At 41.5% G+C, this 21,949-nt stretch overlaps 2 pseudogenes; one reads left to right on the forward strand and one right to left on the reverse strand.

The window, feature by feature from the left end:
* Positions 1 to 9,560: 9,560 nt before the first annotated feature.
* Positions 9,561 to 12,004, reverse strand: LOC123491335 (annotated as a pseudogene).
* A 609-nt stretch (positions 12,005 to 12,613) lies between these two features.
* Positions 12,614 to 17,046, forward strand: LOC123491287 (annotated as a pseudogene).
* Positions 17,047 to 21,949: the final 4,903 nt, after the last annotated feature.

Raw genomic sequence — 21,949 nt, forward strand, 5'->3', positions numbered from 1 at the left:
AATTAGTAATAAGATTACCAAGTTCATCAATAACCGACTTCTTCACCTTGTATCCCTCACCTTCCCAGAATTTCCATGTAGGTGTTGCAGGAGCGCTGCTCTGGCCCCCAGTTGCCATGGTGACAATGATGTGAAGAGTGTCCGTCCTTGTGAAGGTAGTGGAAGTGAAGTATGCCGGGTCAGGAACAAGATCTACCCGGTGAGACCCTGTAGGACAACACCTAATGCTGCATCCCTGATATCAACTTCGAAAATAGAACCTTACCATTTGCTTCAACATTCAACACTGATACTATCCACAGCAGCTGTCCTTATTCTGACATTTATATGCATATGTATAGCAGACATTAATACTTGATTGATAAGTTGATTGATGTTGTGGGTTGATTGGTTCTCTCTCTGCTTCTTCCTCTGCTTCCAGGAGGGACATGTGGTCGTCTGTGAACTGCACCCTGCCTGTATCAATGGGGTCGTTTGCCCAAGCCAAGCAGTGTGTGCCAATCATCAGTTGCCCCTCGGGTGAGCGAGACAGGCTCAAGGCCCCATCACAACACTGTCTCTTTTTGTATCACGCCTTTTTCATTCCAGGAATTTTTCAATGAAGTGATTGAATGATCGACATCGATTCAGAATATACTTAAAAAAAATATGCTCACTCACTTTATCTATCACCTTAACGCTGGAATCAGTACTTGGTGAAACTGCCATGACCGTTTGTGATATTAACTAGGCAACAACAAAGAAGTTACTTCCTAACAACAAACACGCTTTTTTTCCCTCAGAGATCATTGCGTAAATCATTGCACGATAGAACAGCAGAGTATGTACTGCAAGTTATTTTTACCACAATGCTGAATGCTCCTTCTCCAGTTTTCATCAACAAATAAAAACAATACCAAATCACTGTGGCGGACAGTGGCGCTGTTTTACCGTATGCAGATTTCAGCTTTAAACAATTTCCCACCTGCAATTTACATGCAATCTCTATGTTATGAACACTGCCTATACCTAGGACATAGCCCTGTGGTCCCTCTGTTCTCACTGAATTCGCATCAACATGAGACAGTCCCCTTTCCACACTTCATCCATAAACAACCACATCACGTCCCCAAACCATCTTCCTTTCCCGCTCAGACAGACAGAGGTTGCTCTACCGTCCAGAGTTACTTGTCTCCGTGACTACCGCACATGTTAAATCCACATGCGTGACGTGTTGGTGTCACTTAGGCAGCTGGCTGTGGAAGCTGATGGGAGCGGTAAGGAGCAGTCAGGAACCGATTCACCTGGGCCAGAAACAAATGTGAGTGGGCCACACGATTCTGTGGTAACTTACCACAGTAACCAATACCTTCTCCGCTGTCAAGTCGGTTGAGTAACGGTCCCAGTTCCAGCACGCTGTCACCTGTCATACGGTTCGTTGAGGTCTACCTAGTCTTGGGGTGATGTAGTAGATTCTTTGAAATCCAGTGACCAAAATGGTCAGTTACTTATTCATGCTGTCAGTGACCAGAACGTTCTGCACAGGGTTCGCAAATGGTTACATAGCCTCACCTGTTGTGGTCACATAGCGGCTGTTTGTTGCACGGTAATGTAGTGGTCATCTGTTCTTTCATAGGTTCATATAGTCATTAAAGGCTCATTGCCATTATTTTTTAAGCTAGCAACCCATTCCACCATCACATATACAGTGGAAAAAAATAGCTAATCCAACCAATTGTGCAAGTTCCAACCAGAAAAGATGAAAAAGCTATAATTTCATCATAGGTGGCATCAACTGCGACAGACATAAATGATCATTTTTTCCCGGATAATCATGTGGGATTTTTGCCAGGTTGTTTTGTTGTGGTGGGAAAGGCCGTGTTGATCTATCACTGAAAAGTTTCTCAATACTTTATTTCGCCTTCTACCTTCTTGTAATGACACAGGTCAAGCGTTTTCTGTAAGTCTTCACGGTTTCCACTGTTTTTAACAGTATTTTGGCCCATTCCTCCATGCAGGTCTTCTCTAGAGCAGTGATGTTTTGGGGCTGTTGCTGGGCAACACGGACTTTCAACTCCTCGAATTTTCTATGGGGTTGAGATCTGGAGACTGGCTAGGCCACTCAGGACATCAAGTGCTTCTTCTGACCACTCCTTCGTTGCCGGGCAGTGTGTTTTAGGATCATTGTCATGCTGAAAGACCCAGCCGCGTTTCATCTTCAATGCCCTTGCTGATGGAAGGAGGTTTCACTCAAAATCTCCACGATGCATGGCCCCATTCATTTCTTTCCTTTACCGGATCAATCATCCTGGTCCCTTTGCGAAAAAACAGCCCAAAGCATAGTGTTTCCACCCATGCTTCCACAGTAGGTATGGTGTTCTTTGGATGCAACTCAGCATTCTTTGTCCTCCAAACCTGTATTGAGTTGAGTTTTACCAAAAAGTTCTTGTTTGGTTTCATCTGACCATCACTGACATTCTCCCCAGTCTCCTTTTCTGGATCATCCAAATGCACTCTAGCAAACTTCAGAGCTGAGGCCTGGACATGTACTGGCTTAAGCAGAGGACGCGTCTGGCACTGCAGGATTGGGTCCTGGCTGGCACCGTGTGTTACTGATGGTTGGCTTTGTTACTTTGGTCCCAGCTCTCTCTGCAGGTCATTCACTAGGTCCCCCGTGTGGTTCTGGGATTTTTGCTCTAGATTCTTGTGATCATTTTGACCCCAGCGAGTGAGATCTTGCGTGGAGCCCAGATCGGGGGTATCGGTGGTGTATGTCTTCCTTTACAATAATTACTTCCACAGTTGATTTCTTCAAACCAAGCCTGCTTACTGTGCAGATTCAGTCTTTAATACAATTTTTGCAGGTCTACAATTTTGTTTCTGGTGTCCTTTGACAAGCTCTTTGGTCTTGGCCATAGTGGAGTTTGGAGTGTGACTGTTTGAGGTTGCTTGGACAGGTCTTTTATGCTGATAACAAGTTCAAACAGGTGCATTAATACAAATGGCAGAAAGTGGAGGACAGAGGAGCCTCTTAAAGGAGAAGTTACAGGTCTGTGAAAGCCAGAAATCTTGCTTGTTTGTAGGTGACCAAATACATATTTTCCACCATAATTTGCAAATAAAATTCATTAAAAATCCTACAATGTATTTTCTGGATTTTTTTCCTCAATTTGTCTGTCATAGTTGGTGTACCTATGATGAAAATTACAGGCCTCTCATATTTTTAAGTGGGAGAACTTGCACAATTGGTGGCTGACTAAAATACTTTTTTTTCCCCACTGTACACAACACCCATATGGTTATGGAGCAGATAATGGTCAAATAGTAGCATAATGAACTGTCATACGGTCATCAGTCAGACAGTAAAATTACAGTCTCACATATAGCTGCCTTTGTCATGGATTCCCTAGTGGGTCCCCAGCGTTCACCTGTCATGCCAGTCATAAGAAGTATATCTCTAACAGCCATCTGTGTTTTTGTCTTGGTCACTGAGTCATGGTCATCTGTCGCCAATAGTCACATAACAGCCAAATGAGACACGGTCACCTAACAGTCCAGTGCAATATAGATATGGTCACATAGCGGTCACCCTGTCATACAGTATCACAACATCCACTCATCATACCTTCTGCGGTGGTCATGTGGCATTCACCTGTCACATTGCCCGCTTTGTCACAGTGCAATTCACCCATATGTCTGCCTCTGTCCCTGGGAAACATACAGTCTCAGTCAGGTCTTTGTCTGGGTGATGTTTGAGTGACAGTGAAGAGCTTCCATATATTTAGACCTAGAAGTAATCTCTCCATCTCTCAAAGGCAGAGCTTCAAAGAGGAGCGCCCTTGTGCACTGTGATGAGGGTTAGGTGGGATCTGTGTGTGTGTGTGTGTGTGTGTGTGTTGTGGTGAGTGAGTTCGTTAGTTACTGGACACTCAAGGACATCCATCGGAGACTGCTATGGACCCCCAGGAAAAGGGTGGGAATGGCTCTCTTTGTTTGTTGAGCCAATATGGCCTCAGTGTTTCGCTGTTTTGCCAGCACACAGACATTCAAAACAGAAACCAAGCAATGCATCTTGAACTTGGCAGCATGTTCACCTGCCAGCATAGGGATAAAGCTCGATGAATATATTGAACAACCCCCAGGTCTCACTTTATAAGTTCTTTTATATTATATAGCAAACTAACAAGAGATTTGTGCATAAAAACAGATAGCATTACATATTGTGTGGTATTTTTATTTGTTTGTTGTTGGTGTGTTAATTTATATGTCCGTCCAATTGATATGTTGTGAGAATAAGATTATAAATAAAATTTAGCTATAAATGATTTAAAGGGAAAAAAAAGCTATTTATGTATTTGTTGTTTAGTTTTGTATAATTATGTCTTGTTTGAAGGGAGCGCCCAAATGTGACTTGGTTATTTCTTGTATTTATCAGCAGAAAAGCACTTACTGTATTTTTAAATACTCAGTGTGGCACGAGTTGTTGTGTGTTGATTCTCAAGCTGAAGGTGTTCCTCAAGGACGTACATTTCACTTGACTTTTTGTAAGTTATTTAAGACCCCAATACTATAATTTTCATGAAACTCATCTCTGACAGTTTTCTTACTTTATTTTGGTTGACTGATGTGGGGTCAACATTTAAATCATTTAGCAGACGCTCTTATCCAGAGCGACTTACAAATTAGTGCATTCACCCTATAGCCAGTGGGATAACCACTTTACAATTTATTTATTTTTTTTAAATTGTTTTTATGGGGGTAAAAAGGAAGATTGCTTTATCTATCCCACAGGTATTCCTTAAAGAGTGGGAGTTTCAAATGTCTCCGGAAGGTGGTGAAAGCACGACTCCGCGTCCTGGCGCCGTTGAGGAGCTTGTTCCACCATTGGGGTGCCAGAGCAGCGAACAGTTTTGACTAGGCTGGCGAGAACTATGCTTCCGCTGAGAGGAAGAGAACTGTGAGCCGGGGAGGGATTTGGATGAGCGCCAACCCAATGCCCTCGTTTGGAGATTGCTTGAGGACTGATCAGAGCCTGAAAGTGCAGAGTGCACTTAGTTTTCAGCTCCATGAGCGAAGCACCCATGGTCTTGTAACAGCTGCGGCTTCAGCTGGAAGCCAGTGGAGTGTGCGGAGGAGCGGGTGGCGTGAGAGGGCAGGAGGAGTTAAGACACCAGACGGGCAGCGGCATTCTGGATGAGTTGTAGGGTTTTTAATGGCACAGGCAGGGAGCCCCTTTGTCCAGCTTTAGCGAGTTGCAGTAATCGGACGGAAGTTGACAAGTGCCTGGATTAGGACCTGTGCCTTCCTGTGTAAGGCAGAACAAAATACTCTCCGGGTGTTGTAGAGCATGAACCTGCAGGATGCGGGTCACCGCCTTGATGTTGTGAACGACAGGGTGTTGTCAGGGTCACGCCAAGGCTCGCACTCTGGGAGGAGGACACAGCAGAGTTGTCAACCGTGATAGGCCGAGATCATGGGCCCAGGCAGTCCTTCCCGGAGGAAAAGCAGCTCGATGTTCTTGCCAAGGTTCAGCTTGAGGTGGTGATCAGTATCAGCCACTGATATGTCTGCCAGACAATTCCATTTAATTACAGAAAGCATCTATTCAATTGCAATACATGTGCACACTATGACTAACCTCCGTCTAAAGCTAGAAATAAACGCAAGGAGGAGTCAATGCACCTTAGATAAATTTGTCAGGGTTGTACTGGGACAGTAACAGTATAGATTAAAAATAACACTGGATGCCAGAAAGACACACATTTGGAAATAGCATGCAGCATTCCAAGTACATGGATCAAACTGCTGTGAAAACAAAACATTTAACATTTATATGCCCATTGATTGATTGATGTCCCAGACACACAACACAACACCAGTTAAATACCATTTAAGCCCCTTGTGTGAACACGCACAAACTGGTTGAATCAACGTTGTTTCGGCGTAAATTTGTCAATGTATTGTGACATGGAATCTGCATTCTAGGAAAATACATTGGATTTGAAAAAGTAATCAATGTAAACTTATTTTGAAATTGGAATTTCTTCTAATGTAACCAATTTTCAACATAGACAAACCTTGTACATAAATATGTTGAATTTGTGCACCTTTGAAACAACGTCAGATCTTCAATGAGGCATATTCACTATCAGGAAAAAAAACTTTAAGCTGGGCAGCACCTCCCCTATTGGAGGATTGATCTTTATATACAGCTATTCATTTGGTCTCCATTCAGGGGTTTTAACCCAAGCCGGCCTGCTTAGCTTTGATATTTGTCACTGACTATAATAGGACTAGATGAATAGGACTAAGATTACAAAGAATAGGACTAAATCAAATCAAAGTTTATGTAAGTGCATTTTAAAGTTTGATTAGATTTGAAGTCTTATTCTTTTAACAGATTACTAGTTGAGATGGAGACCTGGTTAACATATCAATTGTCTAATTTGTAGACAAACTGGATATTCGAATTGTGTTTTGGTTATCCCATTTACAACCAAATATCAACATTGAAGGAGATGTATCTTTTTGATTGGACAATGTTCAAAAATCTGTTCCTGACTTAGTCTGGCTTTAATTCCAGTTTGTCTCTGGAGTAATTATTGATATATGTTGGATTCAGGTCCATCTCAACCCAGATAAGAATAGGACTAACCACATCAAGAACCTTAAATGCACTTCAACTTTGATTTGATCCTATTCTTTCATTTTGATTCTTGGAGACATGAATCAACATATCAATAATTAATTTGTAGACAAACTGGAATTAAAGCCAGACTAAGTCCACAATTGAACAGAGATGGAACTATCCAATCAGAAGATACATCTCCTTCAAATCAATGATATTTGGTTATTGTTGACAAACAAACACAATTCAATATAACTTTTGCAATACAGTAAGTTAGCCTATTAACTTGTCCACAGGTTAACAAATGATATGTTGATTCACCTCTCCAACTAAACCAAAAATAAAAGTTAAAGAATAGGATTAAGCAAGTGGCTCAGATGAAACCATCCAAGCATTAGATATCCTTCCAAATGTTGATATTTGGTTCCTTTTGGGGCTTTCACAGAAGTAAATAGCCTAGAGTTACAGGCTATGGCCACAAACTAATGTAACAGTATTTATTCAGCAGCAAAATGAGTAAAACACATCCATGTGTGAATGAAGGAAGTCGGCGCAGGAGGTATTACCGAAGTCCAGAGTTTATTTCGAATTTACCTTAAATAAAACGCACCCAGCAATAACAAATGGAAGGTCAGTACTTTCATTCTCTGTCGTAATCACTCACAAAGACAAGAACAGAGGGAACATACATGCACATAATAATTAAGGGAATGAGCACCAGGTGTGTGTGATTGACAAGACAAGGAATAAGTGGGTGATGAGAATGGATCTGGCATTAGCTAGTAGCGCTGGTGACGACGAACGCCGAAACACATGCTTTAAACAAAAAAGGAAGGGAGTCAGCCTCGGTTGAAGTCGTGACACCATGGCCACATTTTGAAGCTAGCCTACGAAAGTAACTATACATGTCTTCTTATGTAATAATTGAAAGCGTGCATGACCAAGATGGCATCCAAACACCGCAGGTCTGTGGAGATCTTCTGGTTGCTATAATAATCTGCGCAGAATGGCGAACACCATTGATCACTTGCACTATGTGTTTTTAATGTAATCTCAACTTTGCAATTCAGGTCATTTGAAATTGCGCTATTAGGTATGCACCAGTGATAAACATTAATTGTTTGTATAAATACAAAATATCTGACATTGTATTACCGTTTTTAACTTTGTTTACTTTAAATAGTTGAAAGCATAAGAAAGTGATAACACAATGGAAATTCAACAAACTTCTGGCTGTCTCTTTCGTGGGTGAATAAAAAGTTGAAATCTCATTGATCAATGTCTCAACCAAATATTATCCGTTTTTCCGTTGAAATTGCGTGATGTGCCCAGTGGGATACTATGGCTTTGAGATACACACACAATGTCACATCTCTATGGAGGGTACATCCCGAAATGTTGTTTTAACCGCTTTTTGTCGATTTATTTTGGCTTTTTGGACTAGGGATTGTTTTGTTATAGGGCACATGATATAGAGTATCAAATTATATTACTGTCACACAACAGTTGCTAAATTAAAAGATGTGATACAGTAGCTGACTGCTATCACTCCCAAATCAGTTGAATCTATGGAACTGATGAAAAAACAAGTAGTCAAATTAGTGCAGCGGTTATATTTTATGAATAACTTTCAAAGTCAGTTGAAAATAGACTCATGTCTAAGTAAAAATAAGTTCAGTGCGAAGTAACTTTACTTGTTCGAGTCTTCCCATTTTTTGCTTCTTTGGTACGTCTGAAAATGTCTACACTGGTCTGACACTAGGCCAGTGATATATTGGTGGGAACTTGGGACGGTGTGGTTGGCCCAGTAACCGTTCCATTCAACCTTTTTATGCGAGTAAGGTTCATGTCGGATAAAGAAATGCGCCTTCTGAGCCTGGTAGGCACAAGCACATTTGTCGGTAAACTTTCCCGAAATGTCGACTAAACTAAATACGCTGAACCAAGAAAGGTGGGATCTTTTTTTGTGTCTGCTGGAAATTTAATTGCATGCGAAAAAAAGACGGTGGAAACGCCTTTATATTGACATAACTATCATATCAGTAAATTTGAGTCACGTGATGATATTGCGTGATCCTCCCACTACAACTCGGGAAAGCAATGCGATTTATTAGAGCTAAATGAAATAAATGAAGGGGGTGGTGAAAGTGCACTGTGATGAGGCTTTGGTGCGCCTTTCCAATAAATGTGATCGATGCTTGACAAATTAAAAAATAATCACGCTCTTGTCATAACAATCCGTACCATCAGCGCGGGCTTTCCCTATCACTTGCAGGCTGTTGGCTGGAAGCGCACGTGCCAACACCAGAGATTTTTGCAATATATTTTTCTTATTTCTTCAGTAGAGTTTAAATCGATGGAAACCCATTTAACTTGTATTTTTTATTCGGTACAGGAATTCAATCGCATAAAGTTGTTTTTGCTGGCGCAGTAGAGTCATCACGCACTATACTGTGTATCCCCAACAAGTCAATTTGAGTGCAAAACATCTCTGAGGTACAGAATATGCACATATTGTTTTTTATCGGATTTTACAACATTTCGCATTTAAAATCTCTCACCAATTGGATGGAAACTAGCTATTGAGTGAGACAGAATCAGAAAGTCAAAATGATAGATGTAGCAAAATAGTAGATCAGCGTAAAGGGTATGGTGAACTAAGTACACATAGGTGTTCGGTTAGAGTGCTGTTAAAAGCAATGCAAAATATTTTCAGGTGGAAACTACTGAAAGTATTACAAATTTAAACTAAAGTGCTTTGACATGTAAAGCATTGACCCAGGCTCATTTACTACACTACATTACCTGTTACTGATGTTCACCAAGAACAGGTCAATATTTCAACTAAAACCTTCTTTGGCAAATTAGTAGTGAATTTAAACTCAGAATCTGAGTGCTACGTAAAAAAAAATATGAGTATGTCCTTTAGTATATCATCTGTATAGAAGCTTAGATCAATGTGAGCTGTATCCTTGCCTCTTAAAATACTGATTTTGAAAGTGTCATGATACTGATAAAAACATGGAATGGGTGAAATGCTTTCAGTGCCTTCTTTTGATTTGCAGATAAATAGGGAGGCTGGGGTGATATAGTCCAAATAAGCCCCTCCCCCTGTGATGAAACAAGGGAAAAAAAGACTTGTGATACAAGTTGATACAACTAGGAGCTCTAACTACAGAAAATATGTATATGCATTCTAATATATATATATTCTTTAGCATGTTTTCATATGTAAAAGGTTTTAAAAATACAAATCAAAATATACAGCTAATCAAAAATACACTATTACATCTCCAGGTTGGCTGGCTTCTCAGAGATATTAAAAATACAATAAAACCAGGTTTTACAGTTGGGTCAGTTACCACAGCAATGAAAAAATGGCACCAGGCAAAGAGAAGAAAGAAGGGAGCAAGATGGTGTGATAATGAGAGGTAGAGAGAGCGAGCAGGAGAGAGACTGGGGGCAGTTCAGTCATCACTGTCGCTGCCTGACTCGCTCAACTGGAGGTCATTCCCTGTGGACACACAAACACACACATTACTACATTGCAACCACCACCTACAGACTTCTATCGAGAGATACATTATTAGTAGTCCCCCCAACGTAGAGTGCTACACTGGCCCTACCAGTCCTGGTACTCACTGAGTGTGTTCATCAGCTGGTTGCTGCCCGGTTGCCTGTCTGCTCCTCCGTTGGCCATGGGGTTACGGTTGGGGGAGGGCTGGATGTGGGGGAGAGGGAGTGGGACAGGTTGGGGATGAGGGGCGTCATGCTCCCCATCACTGCTGGAGCTGTCGTCCCCACTACCAGAGCCACTGGCCGAGTCAGATGAGCTGCTGCCGCTACTGCTACTCATCTGTTCAATAACCTCCACCTCCGCTCGCAGCTCTGTGCCAGGACAGGAGGGGGCGAGAGAGGCAATAGAGTCAGGACACAGTCAAAGTCAATACAGAAACAAGAATGATCACATGGTAAAAGTGGTGGCAACACATGCAAGAGGCTCACCTCTCTTGATGTCATCTAGCTGGGGCTCAGGGAGGGGTTGTCCTTGGAAGGGAGGGGGAGGTCTTGGCCACTGCACCAGGCTTGTGGGGGGCACGGAACTGCGCTGGAGGCTGGGGACAGTTGCACGCGACCGACTGCTGCTCAATCCTGGCCTGGATCTTACTGCTGCCCTCCACTCTGAAAAACAAAGTCAACAGCTGCACATCTACTGTCACAAATGATCTGCAAAACACATTTCTCCTAAAGGTTAATTGTTAGTATGCATTTTTGAGACAGTGTTTTGGTTAACCCCTCACCTAGTTTTCTTGACCTGGATACTACTGCTCAACTTCTCCAGCATGTACTCCCCAGTGTCATGATTGATGATAAGAACACAGTCTTTCTGATATGGCCTCTTATTCCCTTTGAATACTGTCATGGGTGGTGTAGAGCCCTGGGAACAGCACAATAACAAGTATCATGATCAAGTAAACCGTTTGCTTTCATCTTTCTGCAGTGGAGTTATCAGAAATAACTTTTGTTATTGTACACCACAGGCAAAAGACCACAGCTGAGTAACAAAAAAACACCCATTCTTACTGGAATGTGAGGTAATGTGATGGTGACTTCCTCTCCTTTACCGACTTGCAACTCTCCCTCGCAGCTTGTGTCAATTGAAGCTGGTTTGAAATCATCTACAAGTGTGAAAGAGTGAGAAAGGTAATTATAAGGTCAGAAATACTAGTTACCTGTCCAAAATTGTAATCAGTAACCTAACTTTTGGATTACCCAAACTCAGTAACGTAATCTGATTACTTTCCCTTTAAGAGGCATTAGAAGAAGTCAAAAATGACACATTAAACGCATTTGGTGTGTCATCATTGTGGCTCTCTGATTTGTGGTCAGACTCGCTCCAGGTGGAACAACCTTAAACTTGCGCCTTTTTTTCAGTACTGAATTGAATGTCATTGAGAAAATGAAAGATGTTAATGTATTTTTTCTCGCAAACATCCTTTCTGAATTTAAAAGTAATCACCTAGCTACGCTACCTAGTTTTTCAAAAGTATTTGTAATCTGATTACAATATTTTTGTTCGTAACGTACCTCGTAACGTTTAGTTTTTTGTAATCAAGCTAGTTAACTAACAGTAACTAGCTATATTGTTACATAACGTTAGCTAGCTGACGAAGATAGTTAGCTAACATTATCTAACTTACCAAAAGGCGTGACTAAAGTTGGGTCTAGTAAAATAAACGTAACATATTTACACATTTATACTTAATCACTAAAAATATTGTCTGGCTACTAACATCTGATGGTGTGAAATGACGATTTTGGCCTCTTCTCAAAGCTCTCTCCGAGCTTCAAAACATGTTCTTCTTTGTCCAAGAGCGGATTTGTACTCCCATTCATGACTCTCTGGAAGTTTAAGATTCACATGTATTTAAAATATGCTGCTTTATAACACTTAATGATAGCTACTTTAGCTAGCTATGCAGCTAGCTAAGCTGTTCAACAAAACAATCCATACGCCACATGACCACTTATTTTCCTGTTTTGTTCCAGTGCTGGAAATGTCACCGATAGGATCTGAGAACCCTGCTTGGTTTGACTCCAAAGGAAACACCCACAAATCAGCATATTTAGTACCTTAGAATTAGTAACAATGTATTAGTATCTATAAGTAAAAATTTTCACCTACACGAATGAAGTACAACGTTTTTACTGACTGATATAAACCGGCCGGAATCATCGTAATCAAACACTGTTCCCACACGGACGAAGAAGACTACATGCCACACGAGAAATCTTAGAACATTTCTGGAACATTTGCGTTCATTAAAAATGTATGTGAAATATTTCGTGCATTTTCATTAGCAGTCTATCTAACACTACAATGTGTTAGTACCATCTATTAATATTAGCTGGATCATTTAATATGGATTGATGAAATATAATAGATTTGAGAATGTCAAGGAAGTTCTGCTATTAGCTACTACCGTTACCTACAGTCGTTACAAGTTATGGCACTATCAAAGCAAGACGACACAGCCAATGTTGTACTCCCTGGAGAGGAACCCAAAGACGGATTGCCATGTCTTACCCAACCTGTCCAAAGCAAAACATCTACTGGCAGGACTTTGAATGAGAAAGAGATAGAGAAACTGACAGGTGACCAGACTTTGGTGTCTGACTTCAAGCAGATAAAGTTGGAAAAGGAGGCACAGAAAAACTGGGACTTGTTTTACAAAAGGAACACTACAAACTTTTTTCAAGGATAGGCATTGGACCACCTGAGAGTTTGAAGAACTGAAAGTGTGCCTTGAGGTAAGAAGATGGTGTGGGATGTTGTTAGGTTCCCAACTAGGGTGCATCTCAATATGGTGCGTTTCTCTCTCTCAGTTTGAAGCCCAGAGGCTGGTCCTGCTTGAAGCTGGCTGTGGGGTTGGGAACTGCATCTTCCCACTACTGGAGGAAGACCTCAACATCTTTGTCTATGCCTGTGACTTCTCACCACGAGCTGTGGAGTTTGTGAAGGTAAGAAGATGTACCACTAATGACCCGGAGCCAGTGAGACTTTTAACAAAACAACCCTGATGTCCAGAGTCATTTTCTCTTTGTCCTCAGCAACACTCCCTGTACTGCACTGAGCGCTGCAGTGCGTTCCAGTGTGACCTGACTAAAGATGATCTGAGGGGTAATGTCCCAGTGGGCAGTGTGGATGTGGCCACGCTCATATTCGTCCTCTCAGCCATCCACCCAGACAAGATGCGCAGGCTCTGGACAACATTTACAGGGTGAGACAGGGCTGAGGGAAAAGCATGAAACTGCAGTAAACACTTTAAACACCCTCAAAATAACTCGTGACTGAATTGACATTACTCTGTGTCAGGTTCTGAAGCCAGGGGGCATCATTCTGTTCAGGGACTATGGCCTGTATGACCACGCCATGATGAGGTTTAAGGCCGGAACAAACTGGGAGAGAACTTCTCGTCAGGCAGGACGGCACCAGGTCTTATTTCTTCTCCAAAGGTCAGTCCATTCCTCTTTCTCTTTCCTCTCCTACATTTTCCCTCGTAGTAGTTCTTTTAGCTTTTTTTGTCTTTCTTTCTTTCTCTCATCACATAACGCACAAGCAGTAAGCAGTCGGTCTCTTCTATGGGACTCTTTCTTTGTTTATACATTTTTCTTCTTCTTCTTCGATGAGGTTTAACGGCAGTTGGCATCCAATAAATGTTGCATTACCGCCACCTACTAGACTGGAGTATAACTCCCTTATACTTTTCTTTTAAAAAATTTATACAAACAAATAATAATACTAATACCCTACCATCTAACACTACACTCACAAAACATAAAAATATAAAATAAAATACCATACTCCACTATTTAAATCTATTTAGTCCTACTTCAGGCCAACAGCCTGAAAGGATGGGACACAGCCACTTAACACAACCTGAAACTCTTCCGATGTCAAGTCTTGACCACCAAAATACCTCTCCGTAGCTGCCACCACAACCTCTATTTTCCGACTTACGTTCCAGCCCTGCAGTAGATTTGATAACCATTGCTATAAATGCCAAAAATCCAATCTTACTGAAACATACAGTACCAGTCAAAGTTTGGAACACCTACTCATTCAAGGGTTTTTCTTTATTTTATACAATTTTCTACATTGTATAATAATAGTGAAGACATCAAAACTATGAAATAACACAATGGAATCATGTACTAACCCAAAAAGTGTTAAACAAATCAAAATATATTTTATACTTGAGATTCTTCAAATAGCTACTCTTTGCCTTGATGACAACTTTGCACACTCTTGGCATTCTCTCAACCATCATCACCTGGAATGCTTTTTCCCACATATCCTGAGCACTTGTTGGCTGCTTTTCCTTCACTCTCTGCGGTCCGACTCATCCCAAACCATCTCAATTGGGTTGAGGTCGGAGAATAGTGGAGGCCAGGTCATCTGATGCAGCACTCCATCACTCTCCTTCTTGGTAAAATAGCCCTTACACAGCCTGGAGGTGTGTTGGGTCATTGTCCTGTTGAAAAACAAATAATAGTCCCACTAAGCCCAAACCAGATGGGATGGCGTATCGCTTCAGAATGCTGTGGTAGCCATGCTGGTTAAGTGTGCCTTGAATTCTAAATAAATCACAGACAGTGTCACCAGCAAAGCACCCCCACACCATAACACCTCCTCCTCCATGCTTTACGGTGGGAAATACACATCGGCGATCTTCCGTGCACTCCAGACCAAAGGACAAATTTCCACCGGTCTAATGTCCATTGCTCGTGTTTCTTGACCCAAGCAGGTCTCTTCTTATTATTGGTGTCCTCTAGTAGTGGTTTCTTTGCAGCAATTCGACCATGAAGGCCTGATTCACACAGTCCCCTCTGAACAGTTGATGTTGAGATGTGTTGTGACTTGAACTCTGTGATGCATTTATTTGGGCTGCAATTTCTGAGGCTGGTAAGTCTAATGAACGTATCCTCTGCAGCAGAGGTACACTGGGTCTTCCATTCCTGTGGCGGTCCTCATGAGAGCCAGTTTCATCATAGCGCTTGATGATTTTTGCGACTGCACTTGAAGAAACTTTAAAGGTTCTTGAAATGTTCCATATTAACTGACTTTCATGTCTTAAAGTAATGATGGACTGTCATTTCTCTTAACTTATTTGAGCTGTTCTTGCCATAATATGGACTTGGTCTTTTACCAAATAGGGCTATCTTCTGTATACCACCCCTACCTTGTCACACCACAACTGATTGGCTCAAACGCATTAAGAAGGAAAGAAATTCCACAAATTAACTTTTGAAATGCATTCCAGGTGACTACCTCATGAAGCTGGTTGAGAGAATGCCAAGAGTGTGCAAAGCTGTCATCACGGCAAAGGGTGGCTATTTGAAGAATCATAAAATACATTTAGATTTGTTTAACACTTTTTTGGTTACTACATTCCATATGTGTTATTTCATAGTTTTGATGTCCACTATTATTCTATAATGTAAAAATAAAGAAAAACCCTTGAATGAGTAGGTGTGTCCAAACTTTTGACTGGTAGTGTATATCACTTGTTGGTTTATCCCACTGTACTGGTATAGATCTACTTCTCACACCACTCCTCTCAGGATCCCTTCCCCTTGACCAATCTTCCTCTACTTTCTTCACTGCCTCAGCATATGACAACTTCTGCACTACTCTAACCCTGGAAACCTCAACATGCCTCTCTCGCATGGGCACCCCTACAATTAACACATACCACTGCTTTCCCCAATGCTACACATTCCTTGGTCCTATGCCCTTCTGCACACTTCTCACACCTAGGAACCTCCCTCCCACACACTGCTGCCACAAGCCCATAAGCTTGACACCTGTAACAATGTAATGTATTCAGCACAAAAGCTCGTACAGGATAACTTATATATCCTAATATCACTTTGTCGGGCAAAACCAAAAGAACAGACAATGACTCGACTGTTTCTCCACTCACTCCACCCTGTCTGCGTCTCACCAAGCGCGCGAGCATCACAAACACGGGAATCTTCTCCTTCAGTTGGTCAGCTTTCACATTTACCGCTACCCCAGTAATCACTCCTTTCAATGGCGCCCTTTTCTTGAGAGCAAAACAATTCACATCTCTTCCCCCCATTCATTTTAACACAGAGCTCCTGCTCCCTCTGACCAGCAGAAACACAAACAATTATCACTAGACCACTTCTGGTTACCCTCACCGATTCCACAGCACCCAACTCTGTTTTCACCCAACCTGAAACCACAAATGGATCAGCCAAAAGGCAAGGGTCCACTTTTTCCAAAAACTTCACTCCTACTGTCACAGACTCATCTTTATCCCGACCCTCGGTGCAAACCTCGGGCTCCGAGAACTTCACCACACCGACCACCTCCGATACTTCGCCCTCATTCACTTCCATTTCTCCTCCTGTCTTCAACTCACTCTGCTTACACTTTCTACCATTCTCCTTTAACAAACCATCTCCCTTTTTTCTGCCATTTTTAACCGACTCAAGCTCACCCTCTTCCTCCCTCTCTCTCTCTTAGACCTCCTCTGCCTCTCTTTTTCCCTCCATTCCTCCTCCGTATTCCAAGTCTAACTCTCCTTATGATAATACTGCACGTCTCCTGACATACATCTTGTTCTTGCCTTGTCAAGGACGCCATTTAACCGGCTGTCACCAATGTACAATCTATACATTTTCATCTGAACCTTCTGTGTTTCAGGCTCCTAGCTGACCTGTTCAGAGGGGGGGGGTTCGAGTGTAACCAATGAGTACGTGCTACGAGAAACGGTCAATAAGAAGGAGGACTTTGTGTACCCAGGGTGTTCCTTCAAAGCAAGTTCGAAGGCCAGACCAATTACAGAGCTCCTGAAGTCCCTTTCCGCAACAAATGTTTGAAACCTTCAAAGGCACAAATGGACTGAAACCTTCATATATAAACAGATATCATTGGACAAAAGCCTACACTGCCGTATTGCTGATCAAGTGCCGTTTGTTTGATAATGCTTTTTTATTAATAAAACTCAGTGGTGGAAAAAGTACCCAATTGTCATACTTGAGTAAAAGTAAAGATACCTTAATAGAAAATGACTAAAGTGAAAGCTACCCACTAAAATACTACTTGAGTAAAAGTCTAAAATAATGTGGTTTTAAATATCCTTAGGTATCAAGAGTAAATGTAATTGCTAAAATATACTTAAGTATCAAAAGTAAAAGTAAATGCTATAAATAATTTCAAATTCCTTATATTAAGCAAACCAGACAGCACAATTTATTTTTTATAGCCAGGGGCACACTCCAACACTCAGACATAATTTACAAACAAAGCATTTGTGTTTAGTGAAGTCCACTAGATTAGAGGCATTAGTGATGATTGCGCGTTCACTTGATAAGTATGTGAATTTGACTCTTTTCCTGTCATGCTAAGTATTCGAAAGTGTTAACAAGTACTTTTGGGTGTCAGGGAAAATGTAGGAGTAAAAAGTACATATTTTCTTTAGTAATGTAGTGAAGTAAAAGTTGTAAAAAATAAAATGGTAAAGTACAGAATCCAAAAAAACTACTTGAAGTAGTACTTTAAAGTATTTTTACTTAGTTACTTTACACCAATGATAAAACTATATGTGTATATGATGGAGAATTTCTTAGAGAGAATGGTTTGGATGTGTAGTTTCAGAGTTGTTAAAGTTCCAATACTATTTTTTGCTGCCATCTTTTCCAATCACATTTTTTTACCACAAGGGCAACAAAACCTGTATAAAATATGTAACATCAAGTGCTCCTTGGTTACAGTCAAAATAAATATTGTCTCATATTTTTTATCCTGCTCAATTTGTTTTATATTTCCAATTTATCACTTTTACCACAATGTGCATACTTGGCAAACCCATGTTGACTTCTAAAAATGTAAACGTGATGGTTTAATGTAGATGTCATGCACCTAATAATCTCTCGTGGACAGATGCATGTAACATATCTGACACAATTATGCAAGATTTTAGTTCTTGGTGTCCGAGATTATGCACCTAATGATTTTGAGTGGGCAGGATTTGTTTTAGCGTAACAGTAACAGTTCCTTATATTTTTAAGTTGCCACTACATACAATAATACCTCTGCTTTTATGTCTTTAGGCACTGAACAATGAGCATCTGGATTTGTTTTTGAGACCACATCTTTTTTCAGTCCCCCCCTCCAAATGCATCCACCTGTGACACCACAAAGTCACCCCTGACCCTGTGGTAGGATGAGTCACCAGCAAGCACCTGAAATTATTACTCACATGTCACCTTTTCAAAGACCTCTACAGGTGTTTGTCCTATCTAGGCGCGTGTGTGTGCACGTTTCTGTGTGTGTGCTTATGTGCAGGTGCACGTGCAGGTTTTTGGTGTGTATTTTTTCATGTGGAACTGCCCCCACCACGCATTTGCCCTTTCCAGCAGTGGGCTGGGTCAGTGTGGGTTTGTGCCATGTCACCTTTGGGAGATGAGACAAGGGAACACGTGTCACTCCTCTCACATCATCAGGAACGTGAGGGCAGCTAGATCCACAGTACATGAGGAGTCTGACATTCAGTGAAATGCGCAACCCCACCAGACACTGTCTGCTGGACACTTGGGGCTCAAAGGCCAGCTCCCTTCTGGCTTTTTTATAGCCTATAGGGTTTACTGATACAGTAGAGGATGGCAAAGCACTGCCGTTTAAAAGGGTTCTTTATATCACCAGGTAGGTTCACGTGGGTCTGAGCACATGATTTCGGCAACCCAGAACCAAAATCTTGCATCTACTTTGTGTTAACGTCTGTCCACAAGAGAAAGGCTTTGCACAGTTTCACTGACATTAATCTCTATGAAAGGGATTTATCATTTGTTTACAAATTGGGTTGATTTATAGATCAGATAATCAGTGCAGCGCCCTAGGTCAGACCGACCCTACCCACTGGGCACAGATGTCAATTCAACGTCTATTCCACGTTGGTTCAACGTCATTTCATTAAAATGAGGTGGAAACAACGTTGATTCAACCAGTGTGTGCCCAGTGGATAGTGAATAAGCACAGTACGCCCCATTTCCATATCCTGTCAATAGGAAGTCTATAGCAACACAATGAGTCATTGAGGGAGTACACAGGTGCTCCCAGTCCTATTCAAGGTCCCCATCATCACTCATTACTAATCACCTGTCACCATTGTAATGTTCGGGATGCAGGTACAACCTGATCCTTCCTCTACACACACACACATAAACAAGTGGCGCCCGTCTTTCTGTCGCGTGACGAGGGTTCTTACTGATGGTCCAGGCAAATCATTATTGTGAGCCTCTACCCCCAACAATGTTCTCTTAATGGAATCCAGTCCACATTCACCCACTGCTATAACACTTGGCACTTTCCCCTAAACATTTACAGCACTAAGTGATCATTATCAGCCTCTTAGGATCCTTTGTATATGAAGACGCTATAAGTACCTAGAATGTTTTGTGAAGTGGAGCCCTCATGAGTGTGATGATATTGCATAAGAGGAATGTGATAGGAGGGATTGCAGCGTATTACTACATATTTCTCTCCCCCTCTCTTTTTCACTCTCACCTTATTCAAATGGGCAGAATGTTCAGTGTGTCTCAGAGGTCAAATATAGTGCATATCTATCAGCGTTGTCCGAACTACACAATCCATCTCAATTCTAAATGTTCTGAACGTTCCGCCCTACTAAGCAGGACCATGCCAAGATCCGTCTCTCTTATATTGCTGTATCATTTCCTTTATAGAGAGGGCACTTCCTGTAGAAAAGTCTCTCGCACACGCACATGCTCAGGCTGAGGTCAGCTCTGCTCCACAGTGGAAGAGAGCACTGAAGAGGACATAGCCTTCTAGTACCTTCTATCTGGAGGGGTTTGACATATCCTGTTATTCAGACACGTTCCTTTGGGTGGACAGAACATGCTGACTACTGTAGATGTCCTTGTGATTTTGATAGTAGTTACAGTGATGTAATGTGGGAAGCTAAACGCTTGTGAGATGAGGCGAGTACACTGTTTCCTCTGTGGAAGGGATCCCTTCCTTAATGATATTGACTTATATTGGTTTCAGTAAAAAAAAAAAAAAAGTGTTCACAGTCCTAGATGTGGCTTTTTGGTGCTTATGGTTTTGAAAAGTATTGGCGAAACAATGTTGTGTATGCAGTTATGAATACCTATTGAAATACTAATCCTGATTTCACATTGGTTCTTCATATACTGTATACTCCCACTCCCCCCTGATCACAGCCATCCTACATACAATAAGTAGGCTGTATACAATATATTTGATTCTCCTCCTAAATGGGGCACGTGATTCTCTTGTCAGTGAATGGGTAGCGGATGTATTCCAAGGACTAGACGGGTTTCCGAACAGGACACGACCCCATCAGATTGGAGCGCTGTGGAAAAGTCATTGAGGTTTTCCTGACTGGTTGATTTTCTTCCTCTCCCATTATTAACACTGGCAGTGAACTGGTGTAAATGTCTAACTGGTCTGTTCTCTGGCTTTAATGTGAGCAGCCAGACAGTCTGAGTTACATAACTGTCAAAACAATCACCCCCCTCAATCTGCATGCCTGCCATCCTCTGCTTCTCTCTTTTCCCCTCTGATGGGCATGGGAAATGAAAACAAGGATGTCTTGGATGTGGGTATGAGAGAGGGAGAAAAAAAGAGAAGCGAGAGAAGAGCAAGTAAGCAGCTGTGTTTGTGTTGGCTAAACCTGTGTGAATACAGGTCCAAGTGGTGTGTGTTTGTATGTGTGGGAGAAAAAAGAGGGTGTAATACCTGGATTTACTCCCACACTGCCCAAGATCTCTCCTCCTGTTCTAGCTATTAGGAACAACCCTAAAGGCAGCGCTGTGTCTGAGTACCCTGTACTTGCGCACTGTAGCTGAGTCACCTTACTGTCCGCGGCTGCCTAATCACGCACTGCAGCACTGATAAGGACCTCTTATATGCCTGAGGTTAATGAACAAAATGGGCTGTTGAACAGACACTGTGTCTTAGGATAAGGGTCCTTCACTGATGGCGTGAATGTGTGCTATTTGCCTATCTAATCATATTTAGTATATCTGGGTCACATGGTATCTGAATCAGGATGGGACAAGCGCATCTAACAAAAGTGAAACTAATGAAATAGCTCAATAGGTCTATCTTGTCATCATAGTGCACACGCAGTAAAATAACTGGAAATAAACATTCTAATGGTAGTTGAATGATAACCAAGCCTTATGTTCTAATGTCAAGCAATAGCACTGATATGTGTCATTCAAAGCCTCTGTCATTTCATAAACTCTTTATAACCTTTTTGTAAACATTACCACCTACACACCACATTTACATACTGGGCATTCCATTACCTTGGGCTGAGAGAAAGTAGAGAATTACAAATATTTTTATCAAAAATGGTTCCAGTTCCACTCAGACATACAAAAATACCAAATGAGTCCTGTCTAACATGATTGGTGTGTATTTTACACAACAACCTCTCTACCTCCCAAACACAGATCATATTGTTGGAAATAATATAAATTTTAAACATAAATGTGCCGTTATGGGTATCATTTGAACAAGGATTTGTTATACAAAGATGGAAGCTTTAAATCAATATATCATAAGGTTTTGCCGGGTGAGTATTTATCTAATCATAGGCCTTCTGTACACAACTGGCGTGCATGATACCATATAAATATAATTATATTCATCATCAGATTGTTCTTGAACTCGATTTCTTTGAATCCAGACCCAACAGACCAAAATACCATGTTTAATCTATAGGGCATCCCCATTAATTTACTGTATCATGCATCTCT

This window comes from Coregonus clupeaformis, chromosome 7 (genome assembly GCF_020615455.1).
Source record: "Coregonus clupeaformis isolate EN_2021a chromosome 7, ASM2061545v1, whole genome shotgun sequence".
Lineage (NCBI taxonomy): Eukaryota > Metazoa > Chordata > Actinopteri > Salmoniformes > Salmonidae > Coregonus > Coregonus clupeaformis.